Source organism: Atractosteus spatula, chromosome 10, assembly GCF_055471065.1.
Source record: "Atractosteus spatula isolate fAtrSpa1 chromosome 10, fAtrSpa1.hap1, whole genome shotgun sequence".
Taxonomy (NCBI): domain Eukaryota; kingdom Metazoa; phylum Chordata; class Actinopteri; order Semionotiformes; family Lepisosteidae; genus Atractosteus; species Atractosteus spatula.
The window spans coordinates 5,507,263-5,534,589 of NC_142715.1; the positions used below are offsets into that span (position 1 = coordinate 5,507,263).

Here is a 27,327-nt window from a genome sequence, read left to right on the forward strand (position 1 = left end):
CTAAAGCCAATACTTTAATATTCTTTTCTGTATGTTTAACAATAGTGGGTACTGGCCTAATTCGGCCCTGCTCCCGTTGTTAGGTGTTAATGTGTTGTTGTTAAGTGTGAATTTGTACCTGTTTCCCTGAGGTCTGACCATAACTCTGGTCTTGTCCAGATTGACTGTCAGCGCCTAGGTCTGACAGTACTGCTCCAGCAGTGACAGGTTCTGCTGCAGCCTCTGTTCTGTGGGCGACAGCAGGACCAGGTCGTCTGCAAAGAGCAGGAACTCGATTTCTGTAATTAATGCAGATCAGTAAATCAAGGGACAAAACAATTGTTACGCCCGGCTCCTCAATGAGATTTGACGTGCTAATGCGTTGGTTTAACAGTCCGGGTGTGGCAAGCCTCTAATGTCTCCCGACTTCGGCAAAAGGAACCTGCCTTTCATTGGAAGATAATGAACACATTCTAGCCGTACATGAGAATATAGCATAAATACACCAAGGGATTGGGTGAGCTCCCATCACAAAAAAAAACTGCGAGCCTGCACTACAGCGACCACAGTACAGTATGGAGACCAAGACCTTTTACGGGAAGAGACGGGGTGCTTCTGCCGCCCCAGCTTCCAAAGAGCGAAGGGTAAGCAAATACAGCAGACTTCATCTGAAATACGCGATTATATTGCATATTACAAGGTAGTATTGCCGTTTTGAATTTTAAATTCAATTATAAATATTTCTTCGTAGCCTGTTCTTCAAGAAAACACAGCACGGGCGAAACGATCTTCGAAATCTACCACCAGGACAGTAAAAAAGAAAGCGGTAAGATGGATAAAAAGAAAAGTTTATTTTGATGTCTGTTCCGCGACTGATGAATACTACTGTGTGACTTTATTTCTTACATGAATTATGTTATTTTGCCACAGGCCGTGGGTCTCTGCTCTTGGCCACTGGCCAGGTTGCTAACCTGTAGAAGCAGCACCTGTGTGGAGACTTTTCGGCAGCAGCGGGAGCAGTACGACGCATTACTGGGGAGGATTGGGAGGCTAGAGACACTCCTGAAAATGCAGAGGAAGGAGACAGTATGTTCCGCAATCAAATAGTTGAGCAGCTGTCTCCCGATAAGTGCTTCTCCCCGCCCTGCAGGTTGCAATACCTGGCGGAAGCTCTGCCCCCCGCAGAGCACACACCGCCTCAGGACACTCCATCCCGGCCTCTCCGCTCACCACCGCGCAGGAATTGGTTGATGCTGTCCCCGCCGTCTATCTCCCCTCAGGAAGCACTGTTTACAGAGCGGAATTCACAGATGCCAGTGGGATGAATAATTCTCCCAGATATCCAACTGTTAACCATCACTCAAGAGAAGGAGGGGGTTTGTACTTGCAGTGCATCGGCATAGACGGGAAAGCAAGAGCCGACCGCTACGCCGCCCTCGTGTTTCGAAATCTTGTGACTTTTGAAATTTACTGGGGGTGGACCACATCTGTAAATTTCGATGGGTCCAGAGGCAAAAGTGCCTTGCCTTGCAATCTCCGGGAAACCATTAGTAGCATGGTGAATTGGAGATTCTCAACCCTTACTTCGTGCGACTGGAAAAAAATTTGTGATCGGATCAACGAAATGCTTCGTAGAAGGAGGCGCTCTTTTCCTCTAGTCTAACCACAAACAAAACATTCCTGTTAGACAAGAGGAATGTAAAAAAAACAATTACTTTTTGTCAATGAAAACCGGTGTGTGTGTCACTCTCTGCTGAATGAATAAAAGCATTTTATTAAAAACGCGTTTGCGTTTGTCTGGTATTTACTTTGGTCCTTTTAACTGTGTTTCCATCTACTGTATTGCTTTGAGATGCCACTTTTAAAGGTGATATGTAAAATAATGTTTTTTATTATTGTTATAGAGAAACATGATCAGATTTTCCCCGGTTCAGAAAAAAAGATCTAAAGTATACTAGTTTGTCACTCTTCTCATCTCCTCTTTGCTAAATGGCTTTTGAATAGAGTCACATGAAGAGAGAGGTGAAACAGCCCTACACAGCCCTGTCGCAGAACACGAATATAATTATATCTTATTAATTTCTTTAGATACACGATTCTTTTAATACAGTCTTTGCTGTGCTCTTGAGGATCCTTGTGATATTTCGAGCTCTGGTTGAATGATAAGTGTTGCAGTTTAAATAATTTTCGTAGTTAGAAATTATGAAACGCTCTGTTAAAAGCAAGGGAGTTTTTATGTCTGTTGCAGTAAAAGAAAATGCCTGACAAAGTAGGGCTTGGACAGATTCCAAGTGCATTTTTGCAATTTACGTTGCATTGTGCATTGTGCTGCTGTAATACAGTTTAAAAGAATTCAAAGTCTAAACCGTATCAGCTTTATTTATGGGTTGCAATTTAAAAAAGTCAAAAACCGCAGTCAAAATGCAATTTAGAGATTTCTGGCAAGATGAGACACCCAAATTAATAATGTAACATGCCACTGTTTGTGCATGAACAAGGTTATACTGCTATTTCCTTAGATACGCGATTAAAAAAAATTAAAAAATGTTTGAATCCCTGGCGGAACACATTCCATAAGAATCAACGCTTTTATATATCGACTTTAAAGGTGGCTTCTCAAAACGCTTTACAGGATAAAAACAACAATAACAGCAACAACAACAATATTGTATTTCATTGCACTTTGAAAACCAAGTAATAACTTAACTATATGTGCAAACGTTTTATGATATGTCGCTGTTGTGAATGTCTGTGGAGTGTATCTTATTTGCCTGTCTGTCCTGGCTGTGCTCGATGGGTACAATCAGTGTTGGGTATTTACTTTGTTTTGAGATTTCACTTTTAAAGGTGATATATAAAATCAAGGCTTTAACTTGCTTTAACTCCACAAGTCTGAGTTCTTGTGTCTGTCCTATCCGAACCCGAAAGTATTACAATATGTATCTTTATAGCAGGTGGTGTACAACTTTTTAGCATAGATTACACTTTTATAAAATGTATTTAAAAATAAAAACGATTACAATCTAATCTTTCCACGTGTGATCCCAAGATCCCAAGAAAAATAAATCTAAACGGGGAGAAAGTTATGCTGAAAGTGTATTAAGATGCTTAGAAGACAAAGATATCAATTTATGTTGCATTTGTCTGATTGTGAATCAAAAAACGCGATTTAAATCAATATAAATGTTTATATTGTAACGCCTAGGTGACTATTCATTGTTATTAAAATGACTTAAATTCGATCATGTTGTGATATTTAGAAATATAAATTTGTTTGGTGCGAGTGAGGTTTTATTTAATCTCTGACCAAGGGAAACGTTTCATTTTTTCAAAGAAATGTTTGTTAAAGGAGGGTCATGGTTCAAGTGGGATTCAATCACAGACCGTGTGACGTGGGAGTCAGAAACCTAACCCACAGCACCACCAGCAAGGTGGCATGTAAAGTGCTGAAAAAGCACTACAGAAACATTATCAACAGACAATGTACAGCGTGTACTATTCTTGTGTTGCGGTACATCAATATAATTACATTGTTATTAATTTCTTTAGATACGCGATTCCATATTATATTCCCTTTTAATCAAATTCTAAAAGTATGCTTGTTGACTCCGGTATAACGTTAGTTAAAGACTTCGATGCTTAAAATGTTTAGGGAGAAATGGAATACTGGTGTGTAGTTTTTCTTTAAAGTACCAAGACCAGCCATATACTGTATTTTTATGTTCCAAAATTAATATTGTTTATGGCCTTCACATGCGTTACAGTATGCTCCTATTCTTTTTATGCTCAGCTACTAAGATTTCCCTTCAGTGGTAAAATTCCATATAAATATTCAATACTAAAACGGGCACAGTAAAGACATTTACTGTAAATCTTTCTAAGACAGACCAACGGCCCACGAGTGCCCCTGTCAGTCAACCAATCACGTACCGTGGTATTTTGAGCCATCGTGCGTCACAATGCGCGACGCCGTAGCCAATTACCTCCGGTATGTATCTATACCCCGCACTTTGAATGGCTGCTTCTGTACGACACCACGAACTGCGTGGCTGCAATAGGATCCCAGTTCGAAAGGAGTCGATGCCACTGCTGGTTCTCGGTTTCTTTTAGTTAGAGGTCCGGAGAAGCATTTCAAGCTGGTTACACTACTCCTTCCGGACATTCATTCCCTTTTCAAAGTCAGTCGTTTTGCTGTAGTCTGCATCATTTAGGCTGATTATCGAGGTTAGCCTTTATTTGGTCATGGGGGCCTCGGTACTGTATGCTAGTTCTAAAGACAGTTTCACCCGTTTTCTGATTGCTAGGTTCTGTACCAGTGCAGACATGTCAAACAGTGAATGGCTGTACCTCTATTGTATCCGTGCTCAATGAATGAAATCAGTAATAAATGAATATATGTATAGTTATACGAAAAACAAGTGGTTTATTGACTCATCTTCATTTGCAGATTTAGAGGCAGCTTCGATATTCGTTTTACAAACTGGTTTTTTTTTAATATGGGTCACACACATGCCATAGCAACAAAACATCTCTAGAGATGAGGCTATAGATCACCTTTCCATCCTCCAGGTTTTTCTCCCAAAGCCTACGGCACCAACGGCGACCCCCGCTGGCCGAGAGAGCAAAAGCTTGTAGCACCTGGTATTCCCAGGCAGTCTCCAATCCAAGTACTAATCAGGCCCGACCCTGCTTAGCTTCCCGAGATCAGACGAGATCGGGCACGTTCAGGGTGGTGTGGCCGCAAGCAAAAGGAGCTGCGCCTGACTCGCTACTTGAAGCTGTGTGTGGCTGGGGCTCCGTGCCCCCCGAGCGGGACTGAAGGATCGTTCGTGAGCAACTCTTTGGAAAGGAGCCTCTTTCCAAATCGCATTGCGTGCCTGGATGTTGGCGAATGTGCTCCCTTGTGTTGGCTTGTCCCGCACTGAAGGAGGACAAACAAACTGCACGGAGGAGCACAAGGCAAGTCTTCACAAGACAAAAACCTCCAGTGCACAGCACTCTGAAAACATTTCTGGGCTGTCGCGTGTTTATTTCAGCACATTCAGCACCGGGCGCGCGGCGCCTCCGCCCTCTTGTGGCCTTGCGGCGTCAGAGCAAGAGGCTCCTTCTCGCTGCCTTTCCGCTGTGTTGCAGAGCCCCGAGAGGGAACCTGGAGCGCACACTTTGTGGGGGGCGGGGGACCGCGTTCGCGCTCTGCCCCTGGTCTCTTGCGCAAGTACTAAATCTCACGGCGCCAGCCAGCGGCCAGGAGACAAGTACAATATCGCGGGACAGGGGGGCCTCGTCATTGATTGTTACATATGAGAGGGGGATTAGGAGGAGACCCCGACTGATTGGTAAAGGGGAACACTAACACCAAAGTGACACCCCCGGCGTCTCTTTTTGAGAGACGCCCTGGGATTTCTTAATGGCCAAGGAGGGTCGGGACCTCGGTTTTACGCCTCCCCCGAAGGAAGGCGCCTGTTTGTGCAGCAGAGTGTCACCATCAGGATGCTGGGGCATAAGAAAGCCACACAGAGCGCAGGGTGAGCGCTCCCTACTGGTCCCAGTCACACCTCTTGCAGGAGCAGCAGCAACCTGAGCTTTTCCGGGGGGAATCTCCCATCCGGGTGCCGGCTAGGCTCACACCTGCTGGGCTGCCGTGGGTGAGCGCAGTCGAGAGTCGCAGGGTGAGATCTAGTCACCGGGAGAAACGATTCAAGCGAAGGATTACTCGGCTCCCAGCACTTGAAAAGACCGACAAATGACTTGTTCCCGCACGGAGCTGAATGTACCTGCATGTGTCGTGTCGTCTTCTTCCCCCGCCCCGCTGTGTTTGCTGTGTTGTCTTTGAAGCCGGCCCCCGAGACGAGTCGGGCTGTTCCTTTCTCCAATTAACACTTTACAGGTGCCATTCCCCGGCGTTGTGGCCATTGTTGGTGGTCACACACTCTATTATTATTATTATTATTATTATTGAGAGACAGGCTCACTGTCTGTTCCTCAGGCTGGGACAGGAGATCACAAACTGTATTTTTATTATTGAGAGACGGGCTGACTTTCTGTTCCCCAGGCTGGTACAGTGGATCACACACTATATTATTATTACTGAGAGACAAGCTCACTTTCTGTTCCCCAGAATGGGACAGAAGAAAACACACTGTCTTATTATTGAGAGACAGGCTCACTGTCTGTTGCTCATGCTGGGACAGGAGATCACACTCTTTATTATTATTACTGAGAGACAGGCTCTCTGTCTGTATCTCAGGCTGGGACAGGAGATCAAACAGTTTATTAATATAATTGAGAGATAGGCTTCCTGTCTCTTCCTTTGGGCTAGGACAGGACATCACACACTGTATTATTATTATTGAGAGACAGGCTCACTGTCTGTTCCTCAAGCTGGGACAGGAGATCACACACTGGATTACCATTATTAAGAGACAGGTTTACTGTCTGATCCCCTGGCTGGAACAGGAGATCACACACTGTATTAGCATTATTGAGTGGCTGGCTCACTGTCTCTTCCTCAGGCTGGGACTGGAGGTCACACACTCGATTATTATTATTATTATTATTGAGAGACAGGCTCACTGTCTGTTCCTCAGGCTGGGACAGGAGATCACACACTGTATTTGTATTATTGAGAGACAGGCTCACTGTTCCTCAGGCTGGGAGAGGAGATCACACTGTATTATTATTATTGAGAGTCTGGCTCACTGTTCCCCAGGCTGGGGCAGGAGGTCACACACTGTATTATTATTATTGATAGGCAGGCTCACTGTCTCTTTCTCAGGCTGGGACAGGAGGTCACACATTGTATTATTATTAATGAGAGACAGGCTCACTGTCTGTTCCTAAGGCTGGGACAGGGTATCACACTCTGTATTATTATTATTGAGAGACAGGCTCACTGTCTGTGTCTCAGGCTGGGACAGGAGATCACACAGTTTATTAATATTATTGAGAGATAGGCTCACTGTTTCTTCCTTTGGGCTGGGACAGGAGATCACAAACTGTATTATTATTATTGAGAGACAGGCTCACTGTCTGTTCCTCAGGCTGGGACAGGAGATCACACTGTATTATTCTTATTAAGAGACAGGCTTACTGTTTGTTTCTCAGACTGGGACAGGACATCCCACACTGGATTATTATTATTGAGAGACAGGATCACTGTCTGTTCCTCAGGCTAAGACAGTGGATTACTATTATTAAGAGACAGGTTTACTGTCTGATCCCCTGGCTGGGACAGGAGATCACACACTGTATTATTTTTATTGAGTGGCAGGCTCACTGTCTCTTCCTCAGGCTGGGACAGGAGGTCACACACTCTATTATTATTATTTTTATTATTATTGAGAGACAGGCTCGCTGTCTGTTCCTCAGGCTGGGATAGGAGGTCACACACTGTATTATTATTATTGAGAGACAGGCTCACTGTCTGTTCCTCAGGCTGGGATAGGAGATCACACACTGTATTATTATTATCAAGAAACCTGTTCTTTCCTGATTGTTCCTTAGGCTGGGACAGCAGATCATAATCTGCTTTATTATTATTGAGAGACTGCCTCACTCCTGTCTGTTCCTCAGGTTGGGACAGGAGATCACACACTGTATTATTATTATTGAGAGACGGGCTGACTGTCTGTTCCTCAGGCTGGGACAGTGGATCACACACTATATTATTATTATTACTGAGAGACAGGCTCACTTTGAATTCCCCAGACTGGGACAGATCACACACCGTATTATTAATGAGAGATAGGCTCACTGTCTGTTCCTCAGGCTGGGACAGGAGATAACACACTGCATTATTATTATTGAGAGACAGGCTCACTGTCTGTTCCTCAGGCTGGGACAGGAGGTCACACACTGTATAATTATTATTATTGAGAGAAAGGCTCACTGTCTCTTCTTTTGGGCTGGGACAGGAGATCACACACTGTATTACTATTACTGACAAAGAGGTTCACTGTCTCTTCCTCAGGCTGGGACAGGAGGACACACACTGTATTATTATTATTGAGAGACAGGCTCACTGTCTGTTCCTCAGGCTGGGATAGGAGATCACACACTGTATTATTATTATCAAGAAACCTGTTCTTTCCTGATTGTTCCTTAGGCTGGGACAGCAGATCATAATCTGCTTTATTATTATTGAGAGACTGCCTCACTCCTGTCTGTTCCTCAGGTTGGGACAGGAGATCACACACTGTATTAATATTATTGAGAGACTGGCTGACTGTCTGTTCCTCAGGCTGGGACAGTGGATCACACACTATATTATTATTATTACTGAGAGACAGGCTCACTTTGAATTCCCCAGACTGGGACAGATCACACACCGTATTATTAATGAGAGATAAGCTCACTGTCTGTTCCTCAGGCTGGGACAGGAGATCACACACTGTATTATTATTATTGAGAGACAGGCTCACTGTCTGTTCCTCAGGCTGGGACAGGAGATAACACACTGCATTATTATTATTGAGAGACAGGCTCACTGTCTGTTCCTCAGGCTGGGACAGGAGGTCACACACTGTATAATTATTATTATTGAGAGACAGGTTCACTGTCTGTTCCTCAGGCCTGGACAGTGGATCACACACTATATAATTATTATTACTGAGAGACAGGCTCACTTTGAATTCCCCAGACTGGGACAGATCACACACCGTATTATTAATGAGAGACAGGCTCACTGTCTGTTCCTCAGGCTGGGACAGGAGATCACACACTGTATTATTATTATTGAAAGAAAGGCTCACTGTGTCTTCTTTTGGGCTGGGACAGGAGATCACACACTGTATTACTATTACTGACAGAGAGGTTCACTGTCTCTTCCTCAGGCTGGGACAGGTGGACACACACTGTATTATTATTATTGAAAGACAGGTTCAATGTCTGTTCCTCAGGCTGGGACAGTAGATCACACTGTATTATGATTATTGAGAGTCAGGCTCACTGTTCCCCAAGCTGGGACAGGAGGTCACACACTGTATTATTATTATTGAGAGACAGGCTCGCTGTCTGTTCCTCAGGCTAGTATAGGAGATCACGCACTGTATTATTATTATTATTGAGAGACAGCCTCACTGTCTGTTCCTCAGGCTGGGACAGGAGATCACACTGTATTGTTATTATTGAGAGACAAGCTCACTGTTCCTCAGGTAGGGACAGGAGATGACACACTGTATTATTATTATTGAGAGACAGGCTCACTGTTCCTCAGGCTGGGACAGGAGATGACACACTGTATAATTATTATTGAGAGACAGGCTCACTGTCTGTTCCTCAGGCTGGGACAGGAGGTCACACACTGTATTATTATTATTGAGAGACAGGCTCACTTTCTGTTCCTCAGGCTGGGACAGGAGATCACACAGTTTATTCTTATTATTGTTGAGAGACATGCTCACTGTCTGTTCCTCAAGTTGGGGCAGGAAATGACACACTGCATTATTAGTATTGAGAGATAGGCTCAGTGTTCCCCAGGCTGGGACAGCAGATCACACACTGTATTATTAGTATTGAGAGACAGGCTCACTGTTCCTCTGGATGGGACTGGAGATCACACATTTTTCTTTTATTATTGAGAGACATGCTCACTGTTTTTTTCTCAGACTTGGACAGGACATCCCACACTAGGTTATTATTATTGAGAGACAGGCTCGCTGTCTGTTCCTCAGGCTAGTACAGGAGATCACGCAGTGTATTCTTATTATTGAGATACAGGCTCACTGTCTGTTCCTCAGGCTGGGAAAGTAGATCACACTGTATTATTATTATTGAGAGTATGGCTCACTGTTCCTCAGGCTGGGACAGGAAGTCACACACTGTATTATTATTATTGAGATACAGGCTCACTGTCTGTTCCTTAGGCTGGGACAGGAGATCACACTTTATTATTATTACTGAGAGACAAGCTCACTGATCCTCAGGTAGGGACAGCAGATTACACACTGTATTATTATTATTGAAAGACAGGCTCACTGTTCCTCAGGCTGGGACAGGAGGTCACACACTATATTATTATTATAGAGAGACAGGCTCGCTGTCTGTTCCTCAGGCTAGTATAGGATATCACGCACTGTATTATTATTATTGAGAGACAAGCTCACTGTCTGTTCCTCAGGCTAGGACAGGAGATCACATTGTATTATTATTATTGAGAGACAAGCTCACTGTTCCTCTGGTAGGGACAGGAGATTACACACTGTATTATTATTATTGAGAGACAGGCTCACTTTCTGTTCCTCAGGCTGGGATAGGAGGTCATACACTGTATTATTATTATTGAGTGACTGGCTCACTGTCTGCTCCTCAGGCTGGTATTGGAGATCACACACTGTATTATTATTATCGAGAAACCTGTTCTTTCCTGATTGTTCCTTAGGCTGGGACAGCAGATCATAATCTGCTTTATTATTATTGAGAGACTGCCTCACTCCTGTCTCTTCCTCAGGTTGGGACAGGAGAGCAAACACTGTATTATTATTATTGAGAGACAGGCTGACTGTCTGTTCCTCAGGCTGCGACAGTGGATCACACACTATATTATTATTACTGAGAGACAGGCTCACGTTGAATTCCCAGGCTGGGATAGGAAGTCACACATTGTATTATTATAATTGAGAGACAGGCTGACTGTCTGTTCCTCAGGCTGGGACAGGAAGTCACACACTGTATTATTATTATTGAGAGACAGGCTCACAGTCTGTTCCTTAGGCTGGGACAGGAGATCACACACTGTATTATTAATATTGAGAGACAGGCTCACTGTCTGTTCCTCAGACTGGGACAGGACATTCCACACTAGGTTATTATTATTGAGGGACAGGCTCACTGTTACTCAGGCTGGGACAGGAAATCACACTGTATAATTATTATTGACAGATAAACTCACTGTTCCTCAGGCTGGGACAGTAGATCACACTGTATTATTATTGTTGAGAGTCTGGCTTACTGTTCCCCAAGCTGGGACAGGAGGTCACACACTGTATTATTATTATTGAGAGACAGGCTCGCTGTTCCTCAGGCTGGGACAGGAGGTCACACACTTTATTATTATTATTATTGAGAGACAGGCTCACTGTCTGTTCCTCAGGCTGGGACAGGAAATCACACACTGTATTATTATTATTATTGAGAGACAGGTTCACTATCTGTTCCTCAGGCTGGGACAGGAGATCATACTATATTATTATTATTGAAAGACAAGCTCACTGTTCCTCATGCTGGGACAGGAGATCACACTGTATTATTATTATTGACAGATAAACTCACTGTTCCTCAGGCTGGGACAGTAGATCACACTGTATTATTATTGTTGAGAGTCTGGCTTACTGTTCCCCAAGCTGGGACAGGAGGTCACACACTGTATTATTATTATTGAGAGACAGGCTCGCTGTCTGTTCTTCAGGCTAGTACAGGAGATCACGCACTGTATTATTATTATTGAGTGTAGTGTTTCATAGCCGTTCAGGGACGCCAAATATGTAATCATAGTGGCTCTCTGAAGGCACCAGTTCTGTAGGGTTTGGGCATTTACTGTGACAATTATCAATTGTAGCAGTAAATCACAAAGTTGATTCTTTTGATGGCTTTAGAATCCAACAATGCGACATAACTCAAACAACGCGCACACACAGGTAGTAATGCACGAGGATACATTTATTAATACATAGAATATGCATGTAAACCTAACAGATCTTATCGAGAGGGTTATCAGAATACAAAGGTATATATTCAATCAGTTACAAAGAGTTACACATATCAAGAGGACATACGTTCAGTATATCATTCATTTAGACCGTTTCGTAAATGAACTTGGTTATAACTTCTACATTAGATACTCAAAACAAGTACATAACTCTTAGGAATTAAATTGATATCAACTGGTTTGGATAACAATTGAATTCTCGAGCTGTAATGCATTGAAGTTGAATACTCATCCAATTTCTGGGGATTCAGATCTCCTGCGGGCACAAAGAAACAGTTGCAGGCTGTTGCTGTCCTATCCGCGCTCTCTGGCTCCGTGCCAGGCTGTGCTGTGCGGCTTGCGATGGTGCGCTGCTGATGCTCACTGACCGGCTAGTTAGTGTTGGCTTTAACTAGCAAAGTTTGTGCACAGGAGAAAAGATCACTGTGGGTCCCAGCAAGTCAGGAAGAGGACCGGTTCGTTCCTGATGAAGAGCTAGTTCTGAATAGTGATTCAGCTGTCCACAGTTCTGACCTGTTCACGAGGCCTGCTGCTGGTTACTCTCTGGGAACCTCCACTCTAGACTCTTAGAACAAAGGAAAGTTCTGGCACTCGGACACACTGGCCGTTCCGTGGTTGTCCGGGCTGAGTCTCGGTATGGTCAGGAGCCGCGCTGTGAGAATGTCCTGCCCTTGGGAGCCTTCTGCTCCTGGGCCGTCCTGCCCTGGAATTCTCCTTTGAATTCCCTTTAGAACAGTCCAAAGAAGTCCACTCCTGAATCTTACTGAATCTTGTTGAATCTCCCCTTCTGAATCTCTCAGGCTCTCTGTGTTGCCTGTTTTTACCTGGAGGAACTTCATCTCATTCATTGGCTGAAAGTTCCATGGGCATCAGAGTCCCACATGGGTTACTCGGCCCTACCAGTCCCTGATTGGTTGATCAAGGTGAGATATGAGTCACTTAGTCCTGACACTTAATAATGCAGTCCAGATGTCCATCCGGCACTCCCTAGACAGATAGGCGCCAATGGATGACCATTGATCATGATAGACAGACTTAGCTAAATGCATCCCCCTTTGGGAGCTGTCCTAGGAAACCTTAAATCACCCTGCACTAATGGTCTCTCTGTGGCTGCACCACAGAGATGAACAGAGAAATGGGGCCTCATTTGGGAAGCTCAGAAACACTTAATTCTGCCTTATTATTAAGCCTCGCCGCTACATGAGATACAGGCTCACTGTCTGTTCCTCTGGCTGGGACTGGAGATCACGCACTATTCTATTATTATTGAGAGACATCCTCATTTTTTGTTCCTCAGACTGGAACAGGACATTCCACACTAGGTTATTATTATTGAGAGACAGGCTCGCTGTCTGTTCCTCAGGCTAGTACAGGAGATCACGCACTGTATTATTATTATTGAGATACAGGCTCACTGTCTGTTCCTCAGGCTGGGAAAGTAGATCACACTGTATTATTATTATTGTGAGTATGGCTCACTGTCTGTTCCTCTAGCTGGGACTAGAGATCACGAACTATTCTATTAAATATTGAGAGATATCCTCATTTTTTGTTCCTCACACTGGGACAGGACATTCCACACTAGGTTATTATTATTGAGAAACAGGCTCGCTGTCTGTTCCTCAGGCTAAGACAGGAGATCACACACTGTATTATTATTATTGAGAGACAGGCTCGCTGTTCCTCAGGCAGGGACAGGAGATCACACTGTATTATTATTATTGAGAGACAGGCTCACTGTTCCTCAGGCTGGGACAGGAGGTCACACACTATATTATTATTATTGAGAGACAGGCTCACTGTCTCTTCCTCAGGCTGGGACAGGAAGTCACACACTGTATTATTATTATTGAGAGAAAGGGTCACTGTCTCTTCTTTTGGGCTGGGACAGGAGGTCACACACTGTATTATTATTATTGAGAGACAGGTTCACTGTCTGTTCCTCAGGATGGGACAGGAGATCAGACTGTATTATTATTATTGCGAGACAAGCTCACTGTTCCTCAGGCTGGGACAGAAGATGAGACACTGTATTATTATTATTGAATGACAGGCTCACTGTTCCTCAGGTTGGGAAAGGAGGTCACACATTGTATTATTATTATTGAGAGACAGGTTCACTGTTCCTCAGGCTGGGACAGGAGATCACACTGTATTATTATTATTGAGAGACAGGCTCGCTGTTCCTCAGGCTGGGACAGGAGGTCACACACTTTATTATTATTATTGAGAGACAGGTTCACTGTCTGTTCCTCAGGCTGGGACAGGAGATCATACTATATTATTATTATTGAAAGACAAGCTCACTGTTCGTCATGCTGGGACAGGAGATCACACTGTATTATTATTATTGACAGATAAACTCACTTTTCCTCAGGCTGGGACAGTAGATCACACTGTATTATTATTGTTGAGAGTGTGGCTTACTGTTCCCCAAGCTGGGACAGGAGGTCACACACTGTATTATTATTATTGAGGGACAGGCTTGCTGTCTGTTCCTCAGGCTGGGACAAGAGATCACACTTTATTATTATTATTGAGAGACAAGCTCACTGTTCCTCAGGTAGGGACAGGAGATTACACATTGTATTATTATTATTGAGAGACAGACTCACTGTTCCTCAGGCTGGGACAGGAGGTCACACACTATATTGTTATTATAGAGAGACAGGCTCACTGTCTGTTCCTCAGGCTAGTATAGGAGATCACGCACTGTATTATTATTATTGAGAGACAGGCTCACTGTCTGTTCCTCAGGCTGGGACAGGAGATCACACAGTATTATTATTATTGAGAGACAAGCTCACCGTTCCTCAGTAGGGATAGGAGATTACACACTGTATTATTATTATTGAGAGACAGGCTCACTGTTCCTCAGGCTGGGACCGGAGGTCACACACTATATTATTATTATAGAGAGACAGGCTCACTTTCTGTTCCTCAGGCTGGGACAGGAGATCACACACTTTATTCATATTATTGTTGAGAGACATGCTCACTGTCTGGTCCTCTGGGTGGGGCAGGAAATGACACACTGTATTATTATTATTGAGAGACAGGCTCACTGTCTGTTCCTCAGACTGGGACAGGACATTCCACACTAGGTTATTATTATTGAGAGACAGGATCACTGTCTGTTCCTCAGGCTAAGACTGGAGATCACACACTGGATTATTATTATTGAGAGACAGGTTTACTGTCTGTTCCCCAGGCTGGGACAGGAGATCACACACTGTATTATTAATATTGAGAGACAGGCTCACTGTTCCTCAGGCTGGGACAGGAGATCACACTGTATTATTATTATTGAGAGACAAGCTCACTGTTCCTCAGGCTGGGACAGGAGATGACACACTGTATTATTATTATTGAGAGTATTGGTCACTGTCTGTTCCTCTGGCTGGGACTGGAGATCACGAACTATTCTATTATTATTGAGAGATATCCTCATTTATTGTTCCTCAGACTGGGACAGGACATTCCACACTAGGTTATTATTATTGAGAGACAGGCTCGCTGTCTGTTCCTCAGGCTAGTACAGGAGATTACGCAGTGTATTCTTATTATTGAGATACAGGCTCACTGTCTGTTCCTCAGGCTGGGAAAGTAGATCACACTGTATTATTATTATTGAGAGTATGGCTCACTGTTCCTCAGGCTGGGACAGGAAGTCACACACTGTATTATTATTATTGAGATACAGGCTCACTGTCTGTTCCTTAGGCTGGGACAGGAGATCACACTTTATTATTATTACTGAGAGACAAGCTCACTGATCCTCAGGTAGGGACAGCAGATTACACACTGTATTATTATTATTGAAAGACAGGCTCACTGTTCCTCAGGCTGGGACAGGAGGTCACACACTATATTATTATTATTGAGAGACAAGCTCACTGTCTGTTCCTCAGGCTAGGACAGGAGATCACATTGTATTATTATTATTGAGAGACAAGCTCACTGTTCCTCTGGTAGGGACAGGAGATTACACACTGTATTATTATTATTGAGAGACAGGCTCACTTTCTGTTCCTCAGGCTGGGACAGGAGATCACACAGTTTATTCATATTATTGTTGAGAGACATGCTCACTGTTTGGTCCTCTGCGTGGGGCAGGAAATGACACACTGTATTATTATTATTGAGAGACAGGCTCGCTATCTGTTCTTCAGTCTAGTACAGGAGATCACGCACTGTATTATTATTATTGAGATACAGGCTCACTGTCTGTTCCTCAGGCTGGGAAAGTAGATCATACTGTATTATTATTATTGAGAGTCTGGCTCACTGTTCCTTAGGCTGGGACAGGAGGTCACACACTGTATTATTATTGAGAGACATGCTCACTGTTTGTTCGTCAGACTGGGACAGGACATTCCACACAAGGCTATTATTATTGAGAGACAGGTTCACTGTCTGTTCCTCACACTAAGACAGGAGATCACACACTGTATTATTATTATTGAGAGACAGGCTCGCTGTTCCTCAGGTTGGGACAGGAGATGACACACTGTATTGTTATTGTTTAGAGACAGGCTCGCTGTTCCTCAGGCTGGGACAGGAGGTCACACACTTTATTATTATTATTGAGTGACAGGTTCACTGTCTATTTCTCAGGCTGGGACAGGATGTCACACAGTGAATTATTATTATTATTGAGAGACAGGTTCACTGTCTGTTCCTCAGGCTGGGACAGGAGATCATACTATATTATTATTATTGAGAGACAAGCTCACTGTTCCTCATGCTGGGACAGGAGATCACACTGTATTATTATTATTGAGAGACTAGCTCACTGTTCCTCAGGCTGCGACAGTAGATCACACTGTATTATTATTGTTGAGAGACAGGCTCACTGTTCCTCAGGCAGGGACAGGAGATCACACTGTATTATTATTATTGAGAGACAGGCTCACTGTTCCTCAGGCTGGGACAGGAGGTCACACACTTTATTATTATTATTGAGAGACAGCCTCACTCTCTGTTCCTCAGGCTGGGACAGGAGATCACACTGTATTATTATTGAGAGACAAGCTCACTGTTCCTCAGGTAGGGATAGGAGATTACACACTGTATTATTATTATTGAGAGACAGGCTCACTGTTCCTCAGGCTAGGACAGGAGGTCACACACTATATTATTATTATAGAGAGACAAGCTCACTTTCTGTTCCTCAGGCTGGGACAGGAGATCACACAGTTTATTCATATTATTGTTGAGAGACATGCTCACTGTCTGGTCCTCTGGGTGGGGCAGGAAATGACACACTGTATTATTATTATTGAGAGTCAGGCTCACTGTCTGTTCCTCAGACTGGGACAGGACATTCCACACTAGGCTATTATTATTGAGAGACAGGATCACTGTCTGTTCCTCAGGCTATGACTGGAGATCACACACTGGATTATTATTATTGAGAGACAGGTTTACTGTCTGTTCCCCAGGCTGGGACAGGAGATCACACACTGTCTTATTAATATTGAGAGACAGGCTCACTGTTCCTCAGGCTGGGACAGGAGATCACACTGTATTATTATTATTGAGTACAAGCTCACTGTTCCTCAGGCTGGGACAGGAGATGACACACCGTATTATTATTATTGAAAGACAGCCTCACTTTTCCTCAGGTTGGGACAGGAGGTCACACACTGCATTATTATTATTGAGAGACATGCTCACTGTTTGTTCCTCAGACTGGGACAGGACATTCCACACAAGGTTATTATTATTGAGAGACAGGTACACTGTCTATTCCTCAGGCTAAGACAGGAGATCACACACTGTATTATTATTATTGAGAGACAGGCTCAATGTTACTCAGGCTGGGGCAGGAGATCACACTGTATTATTATTATTAAGAGAGAAGCTCACTGTTCCTCAGGCTTGGACAGGAGATGACACACTGTATTATTATTATTGAGAGACAGGCTCGCTGTTCCTCAGGCTGGGACAGGAGGTCACACACTTTATTATTATTATTGAGAGACAGGCTCACTGTCTGTTCCTCAGGCTGGGACAGGAAGTCACACACTGTATTATTATTATTATTGAGAGACAGGTTCACTGTCTGTTCCTCAGGCTGGGACAGGAGATCATACTATATTATTATTATTGAAAGACAAGCTCACTGTTCCTCAGGCTGGGACAGTAGATCACACTGTATTATTATTGTTGAGAGTCTGGCTTACTGTCCCCCAAGCTGGGACAGGAGGTCACACACTGTATTATTATTATTGAGAGAAAGGCTCACTGTCTGTTCCTCAGGCTGGGACAAAAAGTCACGCACTGTATTATTATTATTGAGAGACAGGCTCACTGTCTGTTCCTCTGGATGGGACTGGAGATCATACTGTATTATTATTATTGAGAGTCTGGCTCACTGTTCCTCAGGCTGGGACAGGAGGTCACACACTGTATTATTATTATTGAGAGACAGGCTCACTGTCTGTTCCTCAGGCTGGGACAGGAAGTCACACACTGTATTATTATTATTGAGAGACAGGCTCACTGTCTGTTCCTCTGGATGGGACTGGAGATCACGCACTATTCTATTATTATTGAGAGACATGCTCATTTTTTGTTCCTCAGACTGGGACAGGACATTCCACACTAGGTTATTATTATTGAGAGACAGGCTCACTGTTTGTTCCACAGGCTGGGACAGGAAGTCACATACTGTATTATTATTATTGAGAGACAGGCTCACTGTTCCTCAGGCTGGTACAGGAGATCACAATGTATTATTATTATTGAGAGTCTGGCTCACTGTTCCCCAGGCTGGGACAGGAGGTCACACACTTTATTATTATTATTGAGAGACAGGCTCACTGTCTGTTCCTCAGGCTGGGACAGGAGACACACACTGTATTATTATTATTGAGAGATAGGCTCACTGTCTCTTCTTTTGGGCTGGGACAGGAGATCACACACTGTATTATTATTACTGAGAGAGAGGTTCACTGTCTCTTCCTCAGGCTGGGACAGGAGGTCACACACTCTATGATTATTATTGAGAGACAGGTTCACTGTCTGTTCCTCAGGTTGGGAAAGGAGGTCAGACACTGTATTATTATTATTGCGAGACAAGCTCACTGTTCCTCAGGCTGGGACAGAAGATGACACACTGTATTATTATTATTGAGAGACAGGCTCGCTGTTCCTCAGGCTGGGACAGGAGGTCACACACTTTATTATTATTATTGGTAGACAGGTTCACTGTCTGTTCCTCAGGCTGGGACAGGAGATCATACTATATTATTATTATTGAAAGACAAGCTCACTGTTCCTCAGGCTGGGACAGTAGATCACACTGTAGTATTATTGTTGAGAGTCTGGCTTACTGATCCCCAAGCTGGGACAGGAGGTCACTCACTGCATTATTATTATTGAGAGACAGGCTTGCTGTCTGTTCCACAGGCTAGTACAGGAGATCAAGCACTGTATTATTATTATTGAGATACAGGCTCACTGTCTGTTCCCTAGGCTGGGACAGGAGATCACACACTGTATTATTATTATTGAGAGACAGGCTCACTGTTCCTCAGGCTGGGACAGGAGATGACACACTATATTATTTTTATAGAGAGACAGGCTCACTGTTCCTCAGGCTGGGACAGGAGGTCACACACAGTATTATTATTATTGAGAGACAAGCTCACTGTTCCTCAGGCTGGGACAGGAGATCACACTGTATTATTATTATTAAGAGACAAGCTCACTATTCCTCAGGCTGGGACAGGAAGTCACACACTGTATTATTATTATTATTGAGAGACAGGTTCACTGTGTAGCGGCGAGGCTTAATAATAAGGCAGAATTAAGTGTTTCTGAGCTTCCCAAATGAGTCCCCATTTCTCTGTTCATCTCTGTGGCTGCACCACAGACCATTAGTGCAGGGTGATTTAAGGTCCTAGGACAGCTCCCAAAGGGGGATGCACTTAGCTAAGCCTGGCTATCATGATCAATGGTCATCCATTGGCGCCTATCTGTCTAGGGAGTGCCAGATGGACATCTGGACTGCATTCCTAAGTGTCAGGAGTAAGTGACTCATATCTCACCTTGATCAACCAATCAGGGACTGGTAGGGCCGAGTAACCCACGTGGGACTCTGATGCCCATGGAACTTTCAGCCAATCGACGAGCTGAAGTTCCTCCAGGTAAAAACAGGCAACACAGAGAGCCTGAGAGATTCAAAAGATTCAGAGAGATTCAGGGATTCAGGAGACTTCTGTGGACTTTTCTAAAGGGAATTCAAAGGAGAATTCCAGGGCAGGACAACCCAGGAGCAGAAGGCTCCCAAGGGATGGACATTCTCGCAGCGCGCCTCCTGACCATCCTGAGACTCAATCCTGAGGACAACCACGGAACGGCCAGTGTGTCCGAGTGCCAGAACTTTCCATTGTTCTAAGAGTCTAGAGCGGAGTTTGCCAGAGAGTAACCAGAGGATCCACCCGAGGTTAGCAACAGCAGCAGGCCTCGTGAACAGGTCGGAACTGTGGACAGCTGAATCACTATTCAGAACTAGCGCTTCATCAGGAACGAACTGGTCCTTTTCCTGACTTGCTGGGACCCACAGTCATCTTTTCTCCTGTGCACAAACTTTGCTAGTTAAAGCCAACACTAACTAGCAGGTCAGTGAGCATCAGCAGCGCACCGTCGCAAGCCGCACAGCACAGCCTGGCACGGAGCCAGAGAGCGCGGATTGGACAGCAACAGCCTGCAACTGTTTCTTTGTGCCCGCTGGAGATCTGAATCCCCAGAAATTGGATGAGTATTCAACTTCAATGCATTACAGCTCGAGAATTCAATTGTTATCCAAACCAGTTGATATCAATTTAATTCCTAAGAGTTATGTACTTGTTTTGAGTATCTAATGTAGAAGTTATAACCAAGTTCATTTACGAAACGGTCTAAATGAATGATATACTGAACGTATGTCCTCTTGATATATGTAACTCTTTGTAACTGAATGAATATATATCTTTTGTATTCTGATAACCCTCTCGATAAGATCTGTTAGGTTTATATGCATATTCTATGTATTAATAAATGTATCCTCGTGTATTAGTACCTGTGTGTGTGCGTTGTTTGAGTTATATCGCATGGTTGGATTCTAAAGCCATCAAAAGAATCAATTTTGTGATTTACTGCTACAATTAATAATTGTCACAGTAAATGCCCAAACCCTACAGAACTGGTGCCTTCAGAGAGCCACTACATTTACATTTTGGCTATGATTACATATTTGGCGTCCCTGAACGGCTAAGAAACATTACATTTTTGGCGTCCCTGGGTGGGCGTGGCAAGACTGAAATGAGTCAACCAAGCGGAATAATTCAATATAAAACGCCGCGGGTTTCAAACACGACAATACAGTGTGCTGAAAGCCGAAAGGAAAAAAGTTCCCCTTGCTCTTTAAGCAGTGCTTGATTGTTTTGTGATCTTTTGCAATCTACCGGGTTGATTGCATACTTGATCTTGTGGTTTTCTGTGGTAAAACTGTGATTTCGTACTTAAAAGTAATACTCTTTAAGTTTAACGATGGTTGCTAAAAGGTCTGAATTCGAGTCGCTATTAAGCACTCTCTCTAGCAGCGACAAGTCTGACCACGATCTCTTCCATATCTCCGTCAGCGGAGAAGCTATAAGAATAAATCTCCATTCTCTGAGAGAGCTAGCGAAGGACATAGAGAGATTTGACCCCGCAGTGTCAGAGAATAATATCGAGAGTTATATTCAGGACCTCAGGTATACCCTGCAGTACCTGCCAAACGCCACAGAACAGGAGAAAGTGTTTCTGGTCAGGAAAACTACCAGCAGAGCTGTACATGAGTGGATGGCTAGGCAGATGAAAAAAGTCTGTAATGACTTTGAACAGCTTTGTCATGCACTTATCGAAGAATACAGTGCGTTCATTGACCCGACTGCCGCGATAGCCGCCGCCCTTAACATTAAGCACGAGAGAGCAGAGTCCCCTCGCGAATATTACGAGAGACTTAGACGAACTTATTTTGCAGGGCGAAATGATGAGGGTTGCGAAGAGAACACACATTTCAAGGGTTTATTCATTGCGAATCTCCACCCGTCAGTCAGAAAGATGATCTTAATGCATACAGATGCACAGACCATGAAAATGACTGATATTAAGAGATTCGTGCAGAAAGCCTGGGAGTATGATGTCCAAAGTCGCTCTGAGCAAAAAGCTGTTAAAGCGACTGTGTTCGCCGTCAGAGCCAGCAGGGTTAACCCCCTACTGCTCGAAGGAGCACAGGCTCCTAAGCTGGCTAAGCCCCGTTCCAAAGCATGCACACAGGACCGCACCCAGCGTCCTAAGTGCCATGAGAACACCAGGGGAGGGAAAGGGCTAGAAAAGGCTGAACAAAAGGATTCAGTAGCCGCCCGCCTGGCCAGGCTTGAACAAGCTTTATTAGGACAGGGACAACCACTCCCCAAGGCTGCCGGAAGCGTGAATGAGCTGATACTCTCCACTGGAGGAGGCGGAGACCCGCCCCCTCCCACTCCCTCAGTCTATCTGATTGAGCGGAAGGGTTCCTGCCTGGATGAGGTCAGCCACTCCCAAGTGAGTGCTGACTCCACCCCTGAAGTCACAGAGCAGGCAGTAAAACAGAGAGGAAAAGCAGGAAGCTTCTACCTCAAGGCTGCCATGGGAGATGTCTTACCCAGTGAGACACTGATTGACACTGAGGTTGAAAGGTGTTTGATGTCACACGGCAAGCTCAAACGGGTTGAAAAAGAAAAGGGCATGCGACTCAGAGTGGAACCTTTGGTGGATCACCAGAAAGGCAAAGTGTGGAAACAGGTCAAGGCTCCTAAGCCTTCTGTACAGAAGGAAAGGGGGGCCAAGAGGCAGACTGTGCTCACACAGTGCCCACCGAACACAGAAGCCTATGTGGAGATTCCTTCTGTTCCCTCTGGACAAGAAATAAAAATATTTTCTTGTTCCCCGGAAATACAGGGAAGTCGTGTCCTGGCTGAGGTCACAACAGCCTCCCTGCCACAGGAGCGGTGCTCCAAGCAGCCGCCTGATCCACCAGGTAAAGCACACACCTTTTACATCCCTAAAGAGGAGCAGATCTCCCCACCTGGCGATGAAAAGGAGCTTTCCCTGTGCACCCTGGCACCCAAGAGGGGTCAGGAACACCACCCCGCAGTGGTGGAAGGGATCCAGATGGCAGGAGAGCAGGTTGGTGATGTAGCCCTCACCCTTAGCCCTGAGAGGTCCTCTATTAGTGAGGATCTGCTTGAGCAGCTGTCACAGGGCCACCGCCAGGTGCCCCTGGTGCAACATTCACAGGTTAGACAGGAGGTCAAGCTGGAAGCTGAGACTACTGCGCTGTGGACACACCTGATCCCAGATGCCGATTCCCTCTGCTATGACCCAGGGAACCTGCAGTCAGGTAACATTATTTCTCACAACTACCAGGTAGTGAGTGAGACTGACCTGATTGTTCCTGCCTCGACAGCAGGGCTTCCAACACACCCAGTCCCCCAGAAGGGACAGGGAATGAAAGCCGAGCCGGTTTTCTTACAGCCACCAGCTCAGTCTGTCAGTCTGAGTCTGACCAACAGTGGTTCACCCAGACTGGAGCTGGATGGTCAAGTCACCCGCCTGCCAGTGCAGGACATCGCAAAGAGGGGTGTCAGAATCCCCGCCTGCACTGACATGGGCCTGGTGGGTGATAGTAAGTTCAAAGACAATGAACTAGCTATCCCAGTGCTGGGGCAGCTCCCTGAACCCCTAGCGAGGGAAGGGGGGAGCGAGCAGGTGTCCTACACCTACCCCCAGCGAACGATTGTAAACATGCCGATAGAGGGATTCCTCAATCAGGAAGTGTGCAGGGTGGACCTGAACAGTGAGAATGGGATAACAATCCCAGATCACTCAGGTGTTCCAGATGACCACTCAGCCGAGGGTCAGGCATGCTCCACCACTGCACCACCCCCTGCAGGGTTCCTAGAGCACAGGCATGAACAAATCGAAAAAGCAGATGCCCTGGAAAAGGAGGAGCAGCATCAGCAGCTGCGTCAGATCTCCCCAGATTTCCAGGATGTTGGTGCCCAAGATGCCACATGGCATACTGAGAAAGACACCATGTCCACGCTGCGCCAGCTTAGAAAGACAACAGTCACTCAGAAGGAGATGACTGGGGTCAGCCACCCGAAAAGACTTTTGGGAGGACTGATTGCTGCCGCCACTGTTGCACGTTTGCTTTTTCTGGTAGGTTTGTGTGCTACTGGCACTCTCACCCTGACTGCCCCAAGAAGGCAGGTGTCAGAGATACCAGAGGGTAGTGACAGACTGTATCGACAGCAGCAAAAGTTGGAAAGCTTAGGGAAAACCCTACAGGCAACTTCCTATGCAACAGGGTTAAACCTTATTCCCCAACCAGTGGACATGATTGCCAGTGTTATACAGTGGGTTTATGCTTGTGTGCAACAGGCCAGAATGTTGACACAAGACCTGTTAAGGGAGTTTAGTGCCACTGTAGCCAGTCTAGCCATGGCACAATTCCCAACCCACTTTATTCCACTCTTCTCAGTAGAGGAGTATGTGACATTAACCCCATCGCTCATAGCTCACCCAGAAGGCAATCCAAGATTGAATTCGGTTCCAAATCTTGAGATGGGTATGGCTACTAAAGCTATCCATTGGCTGTGTCTAAACGATTCACCAATGAAGGGTGTAAAGCTACTAATGGGCAGAGGGAGGTTAATGAACCCCATGAAGAGCAGGTGGGAAGTAAATGGCTGGTCAGCACAGCACACTTAACTGTCACTATGACTTGTGACAGGCATGATACAGCTACCTAATAAAACAGTTCCTGCAAGTTCCCGAGGAGGCCACAGTGCTCTTGAACTTAACACTGTACTGTCTAGAACCAGACAATATAAGACCAAACTTGAGGTCGTGGATGCCTTCAGGTGCCACACTATTGAATTGGATAGAAATCCAAGAAACAGTAAGCCCTGAAGAGGTACAGGTAGTTAGTTTGCTTTAATGGAACAAACCTCCAAACCACCCTAGCAGATACCCAACACAGGTGTTGTGGTTTATTGGGGGGCTGGGAACAGGAACTGTTGTTATTGTAACACTACTGCCGGGTAGCTGGATCATGACTGGATGTACTCTGAATGCTGTACTCTTACATCAAGATGTACTCCGGGTAGCATGAATGAGTCAAAGGTAGCATGTCAAAAGAAAGGAAGTGACTTCTCCCCAAATATCTACTACAGAGGTATCAGATATTGACAGTGAGCTTCCTGATGTGTAATTCCTAGACTTAGATAATGTCTCCTACCGTGTTTATACATACTCCAGATCTTATTCATCCTGTTTGTATCCAATGCTGGTTCTGGTATGAATTCTCGAGGAGTAATGTGGACATTTAAGATTAATGTTCTAATGGCAAGGGACATCACTTAACTCTGTTTTGTTTTGAAGGCAACAACGCCTCAGGACCTCGTGACCTTCAAAAAGGGGGGATATGTAGCGGCGAGGCTTATTAATAAGGAAGAATTAAGTGTTCTGAGCCTTCCCAAATGAGGCCCCATCTCTCTGTTCATCTCTGTGGTGCAGCCACAGAGAAACTATTCATGCAGGCTGATAAGGTTTCCTAGGACAGCTCCCAAAGGGGGATGCACTTAGCTAAGCCTGGCTATCCTGATCAATGGTCATCCATTGGCGCCTATCTGTCTAGGGAGTGCCAGATGGACATCTGGACTGCATTCCTAAGTGTCAGGAGTAAGTGACTCATATCTCACATTGATCAACCAATCAGGGACTGGTAGGGCCGAGTAACCCACGTGGGACTCTGATGCCCATGGAACTTTCAGCCAATGAACGAGCTGAAGTTCCTCCAGGTAAAAACAGGATTCAGTAAGATTCAGTGGACTTCTGTGGACTTTTCTAAAGGGAATTCAAAGGAGAATTCCAAGGCAGGACAGCCCAGGAGCAGAAGGCTCCCAAGGACAGGACATTCTCGCAGCGCGCCTCCTGACCATCCTGAGACTCAGCCCGGACAACCACGGAACGGCCAGTGTGTCCGAGTGCCAGAACTTTCCTTTGTTCTAAGAGTCTAGAGCGGAGGTTGCCAGAGAGTAACCAGAGGATCCACCCGAGGTTAGCACCAGCAGCAGGCCTCGTGAACAGGTCGGAACTGTGGAAACCTGAATAACTATTCAGAACTAGCTCTTCATCAGGAACGAACCGGTCCTCTTCCTGACCTGCTGGGACCCACAGTCATCTTTTCTCCTGTGCACAAACTTTGCTAGTTAAAGCCAACACTAACTAGCCGGTCAGTGAGCATCTGCAGCGCACCGTCGCAAGCCGCACAGCACAGCCTGGCACGTAGCCAGAGAGCGTGGATTGGACAGCAACAGCCTGCAACTGTTTCTTTGTGCCCGCAGGAGATCTGAATCCCCAGAGATTGGATGAGTATTCAACTTCAATGCATTACAGCTCGAGAATTCAATTGTTATCCCAACCAGTTGATATCAATTTAATTCCTAAGAGTTATGTACTTGTTTTGAGTATCTAATGTAGAAGTTATAACCAAGTTCATTTATGAAACGGTCTTAATGAATGATATACTGAACGTATGTCCTCTTGATATGTGTAACACTTCGTAACTGATTGAATATATATCTTTTGTATTCTGATAACCCTCTTGATAAGATCTGTTAGGTTTATATGCATATTTTATGTATTAATAAATGTATCCTCGTGTATTAGTACCTGTGTGTGTGCGTTGTTTGAGTTATGTCGCATGGTTGGATTCTAAAGCCATCGCAAGAATCAACTTTGTGATTTACTGCTACAATTAATAATTGTCTCAGTAAATGCCCAAACCCTACAGAACTGGTGCTTTCAGAGAGCCACTACATTTAAATTTTGGCTATGGCAACGTTACATATTTGGCGTCCCTGAGCCGGTTTTCTTACATATGTATATTTATATGAAAAACGAGTGGTTTATCGACTCATCTTCATTTGCAGATTTAGAGGCAGCTTTTTTTTTTATATGGGTCACACACATGCCATAGCAACAAAACATCTCTAGAGATGAGGCTTTAGATCACCTTTCCATCCTCCAGGTTTTCCCCCCAAAGCCTACGGCACCAACGGCGACTCCTGCTGGCTGAAAAAGCAGGAGCTTGTAGTACCTGGTATTCCCAGGCAGTCTCCCATCCAAGTACTAACCTGGCCCGATCCTGCTTAGCTTCCGAGATCAGCAGAGATTGGGCACGTTCAGGGTGGTGTGGCCGCAAGCGCAAACAGCACCGCCTGACTCGCTACTTGAAGCTGTGGGTGGCTGGGGCTCCGTGCCCCCCGAGCGGGACTGAAGGATCGTTCGTGTGCAACTCTTTGGAAAGGAGCCTCTTTCCAAATCGCGTTGCGTGCCTGGATGTTGGCGAATGTGCTCCCTTGTGTTGGCTTGTCCCGCACTGGAGGAGGACAAACAAACTGCACGGAGGAGCACAAGGCAAGTCTTCACAAGACAAAAACCTCCAGTGCACAGCACTCTGAAAACATTTCTTGGCTGTCGCGTGTTTATTTCAGCACATAAAGCGCACCAGTCCAACACGTCGGCCGGGCGCGCGGCGCCTCCGCCCTCTTGTGGCCTTG

At 45.1% G+C, this 27,327-nt stretch overlaps 2 pseudogenes; both read right to left on the minus strand.

Moving 5' to 3' along the window:
* Positions 1 to 4,605: 4,605 nt before the first annotated feature.
* LOC148824564 (5S ribosomal RNA) lies at positions 4,606 to 4,725 on the minus strand (annotated as a pseudogene).
* A 22,127-nt stretch (positions 4,726 to 26,852) lies between these two features.
* Positions 26,853 to 26,971, minus strand: LOC148824565 (5S ribosomal RNA; annotated as a pseudogene).
* Positions 26,972 to 27,327: the final 356 nt, after the last annotated feature.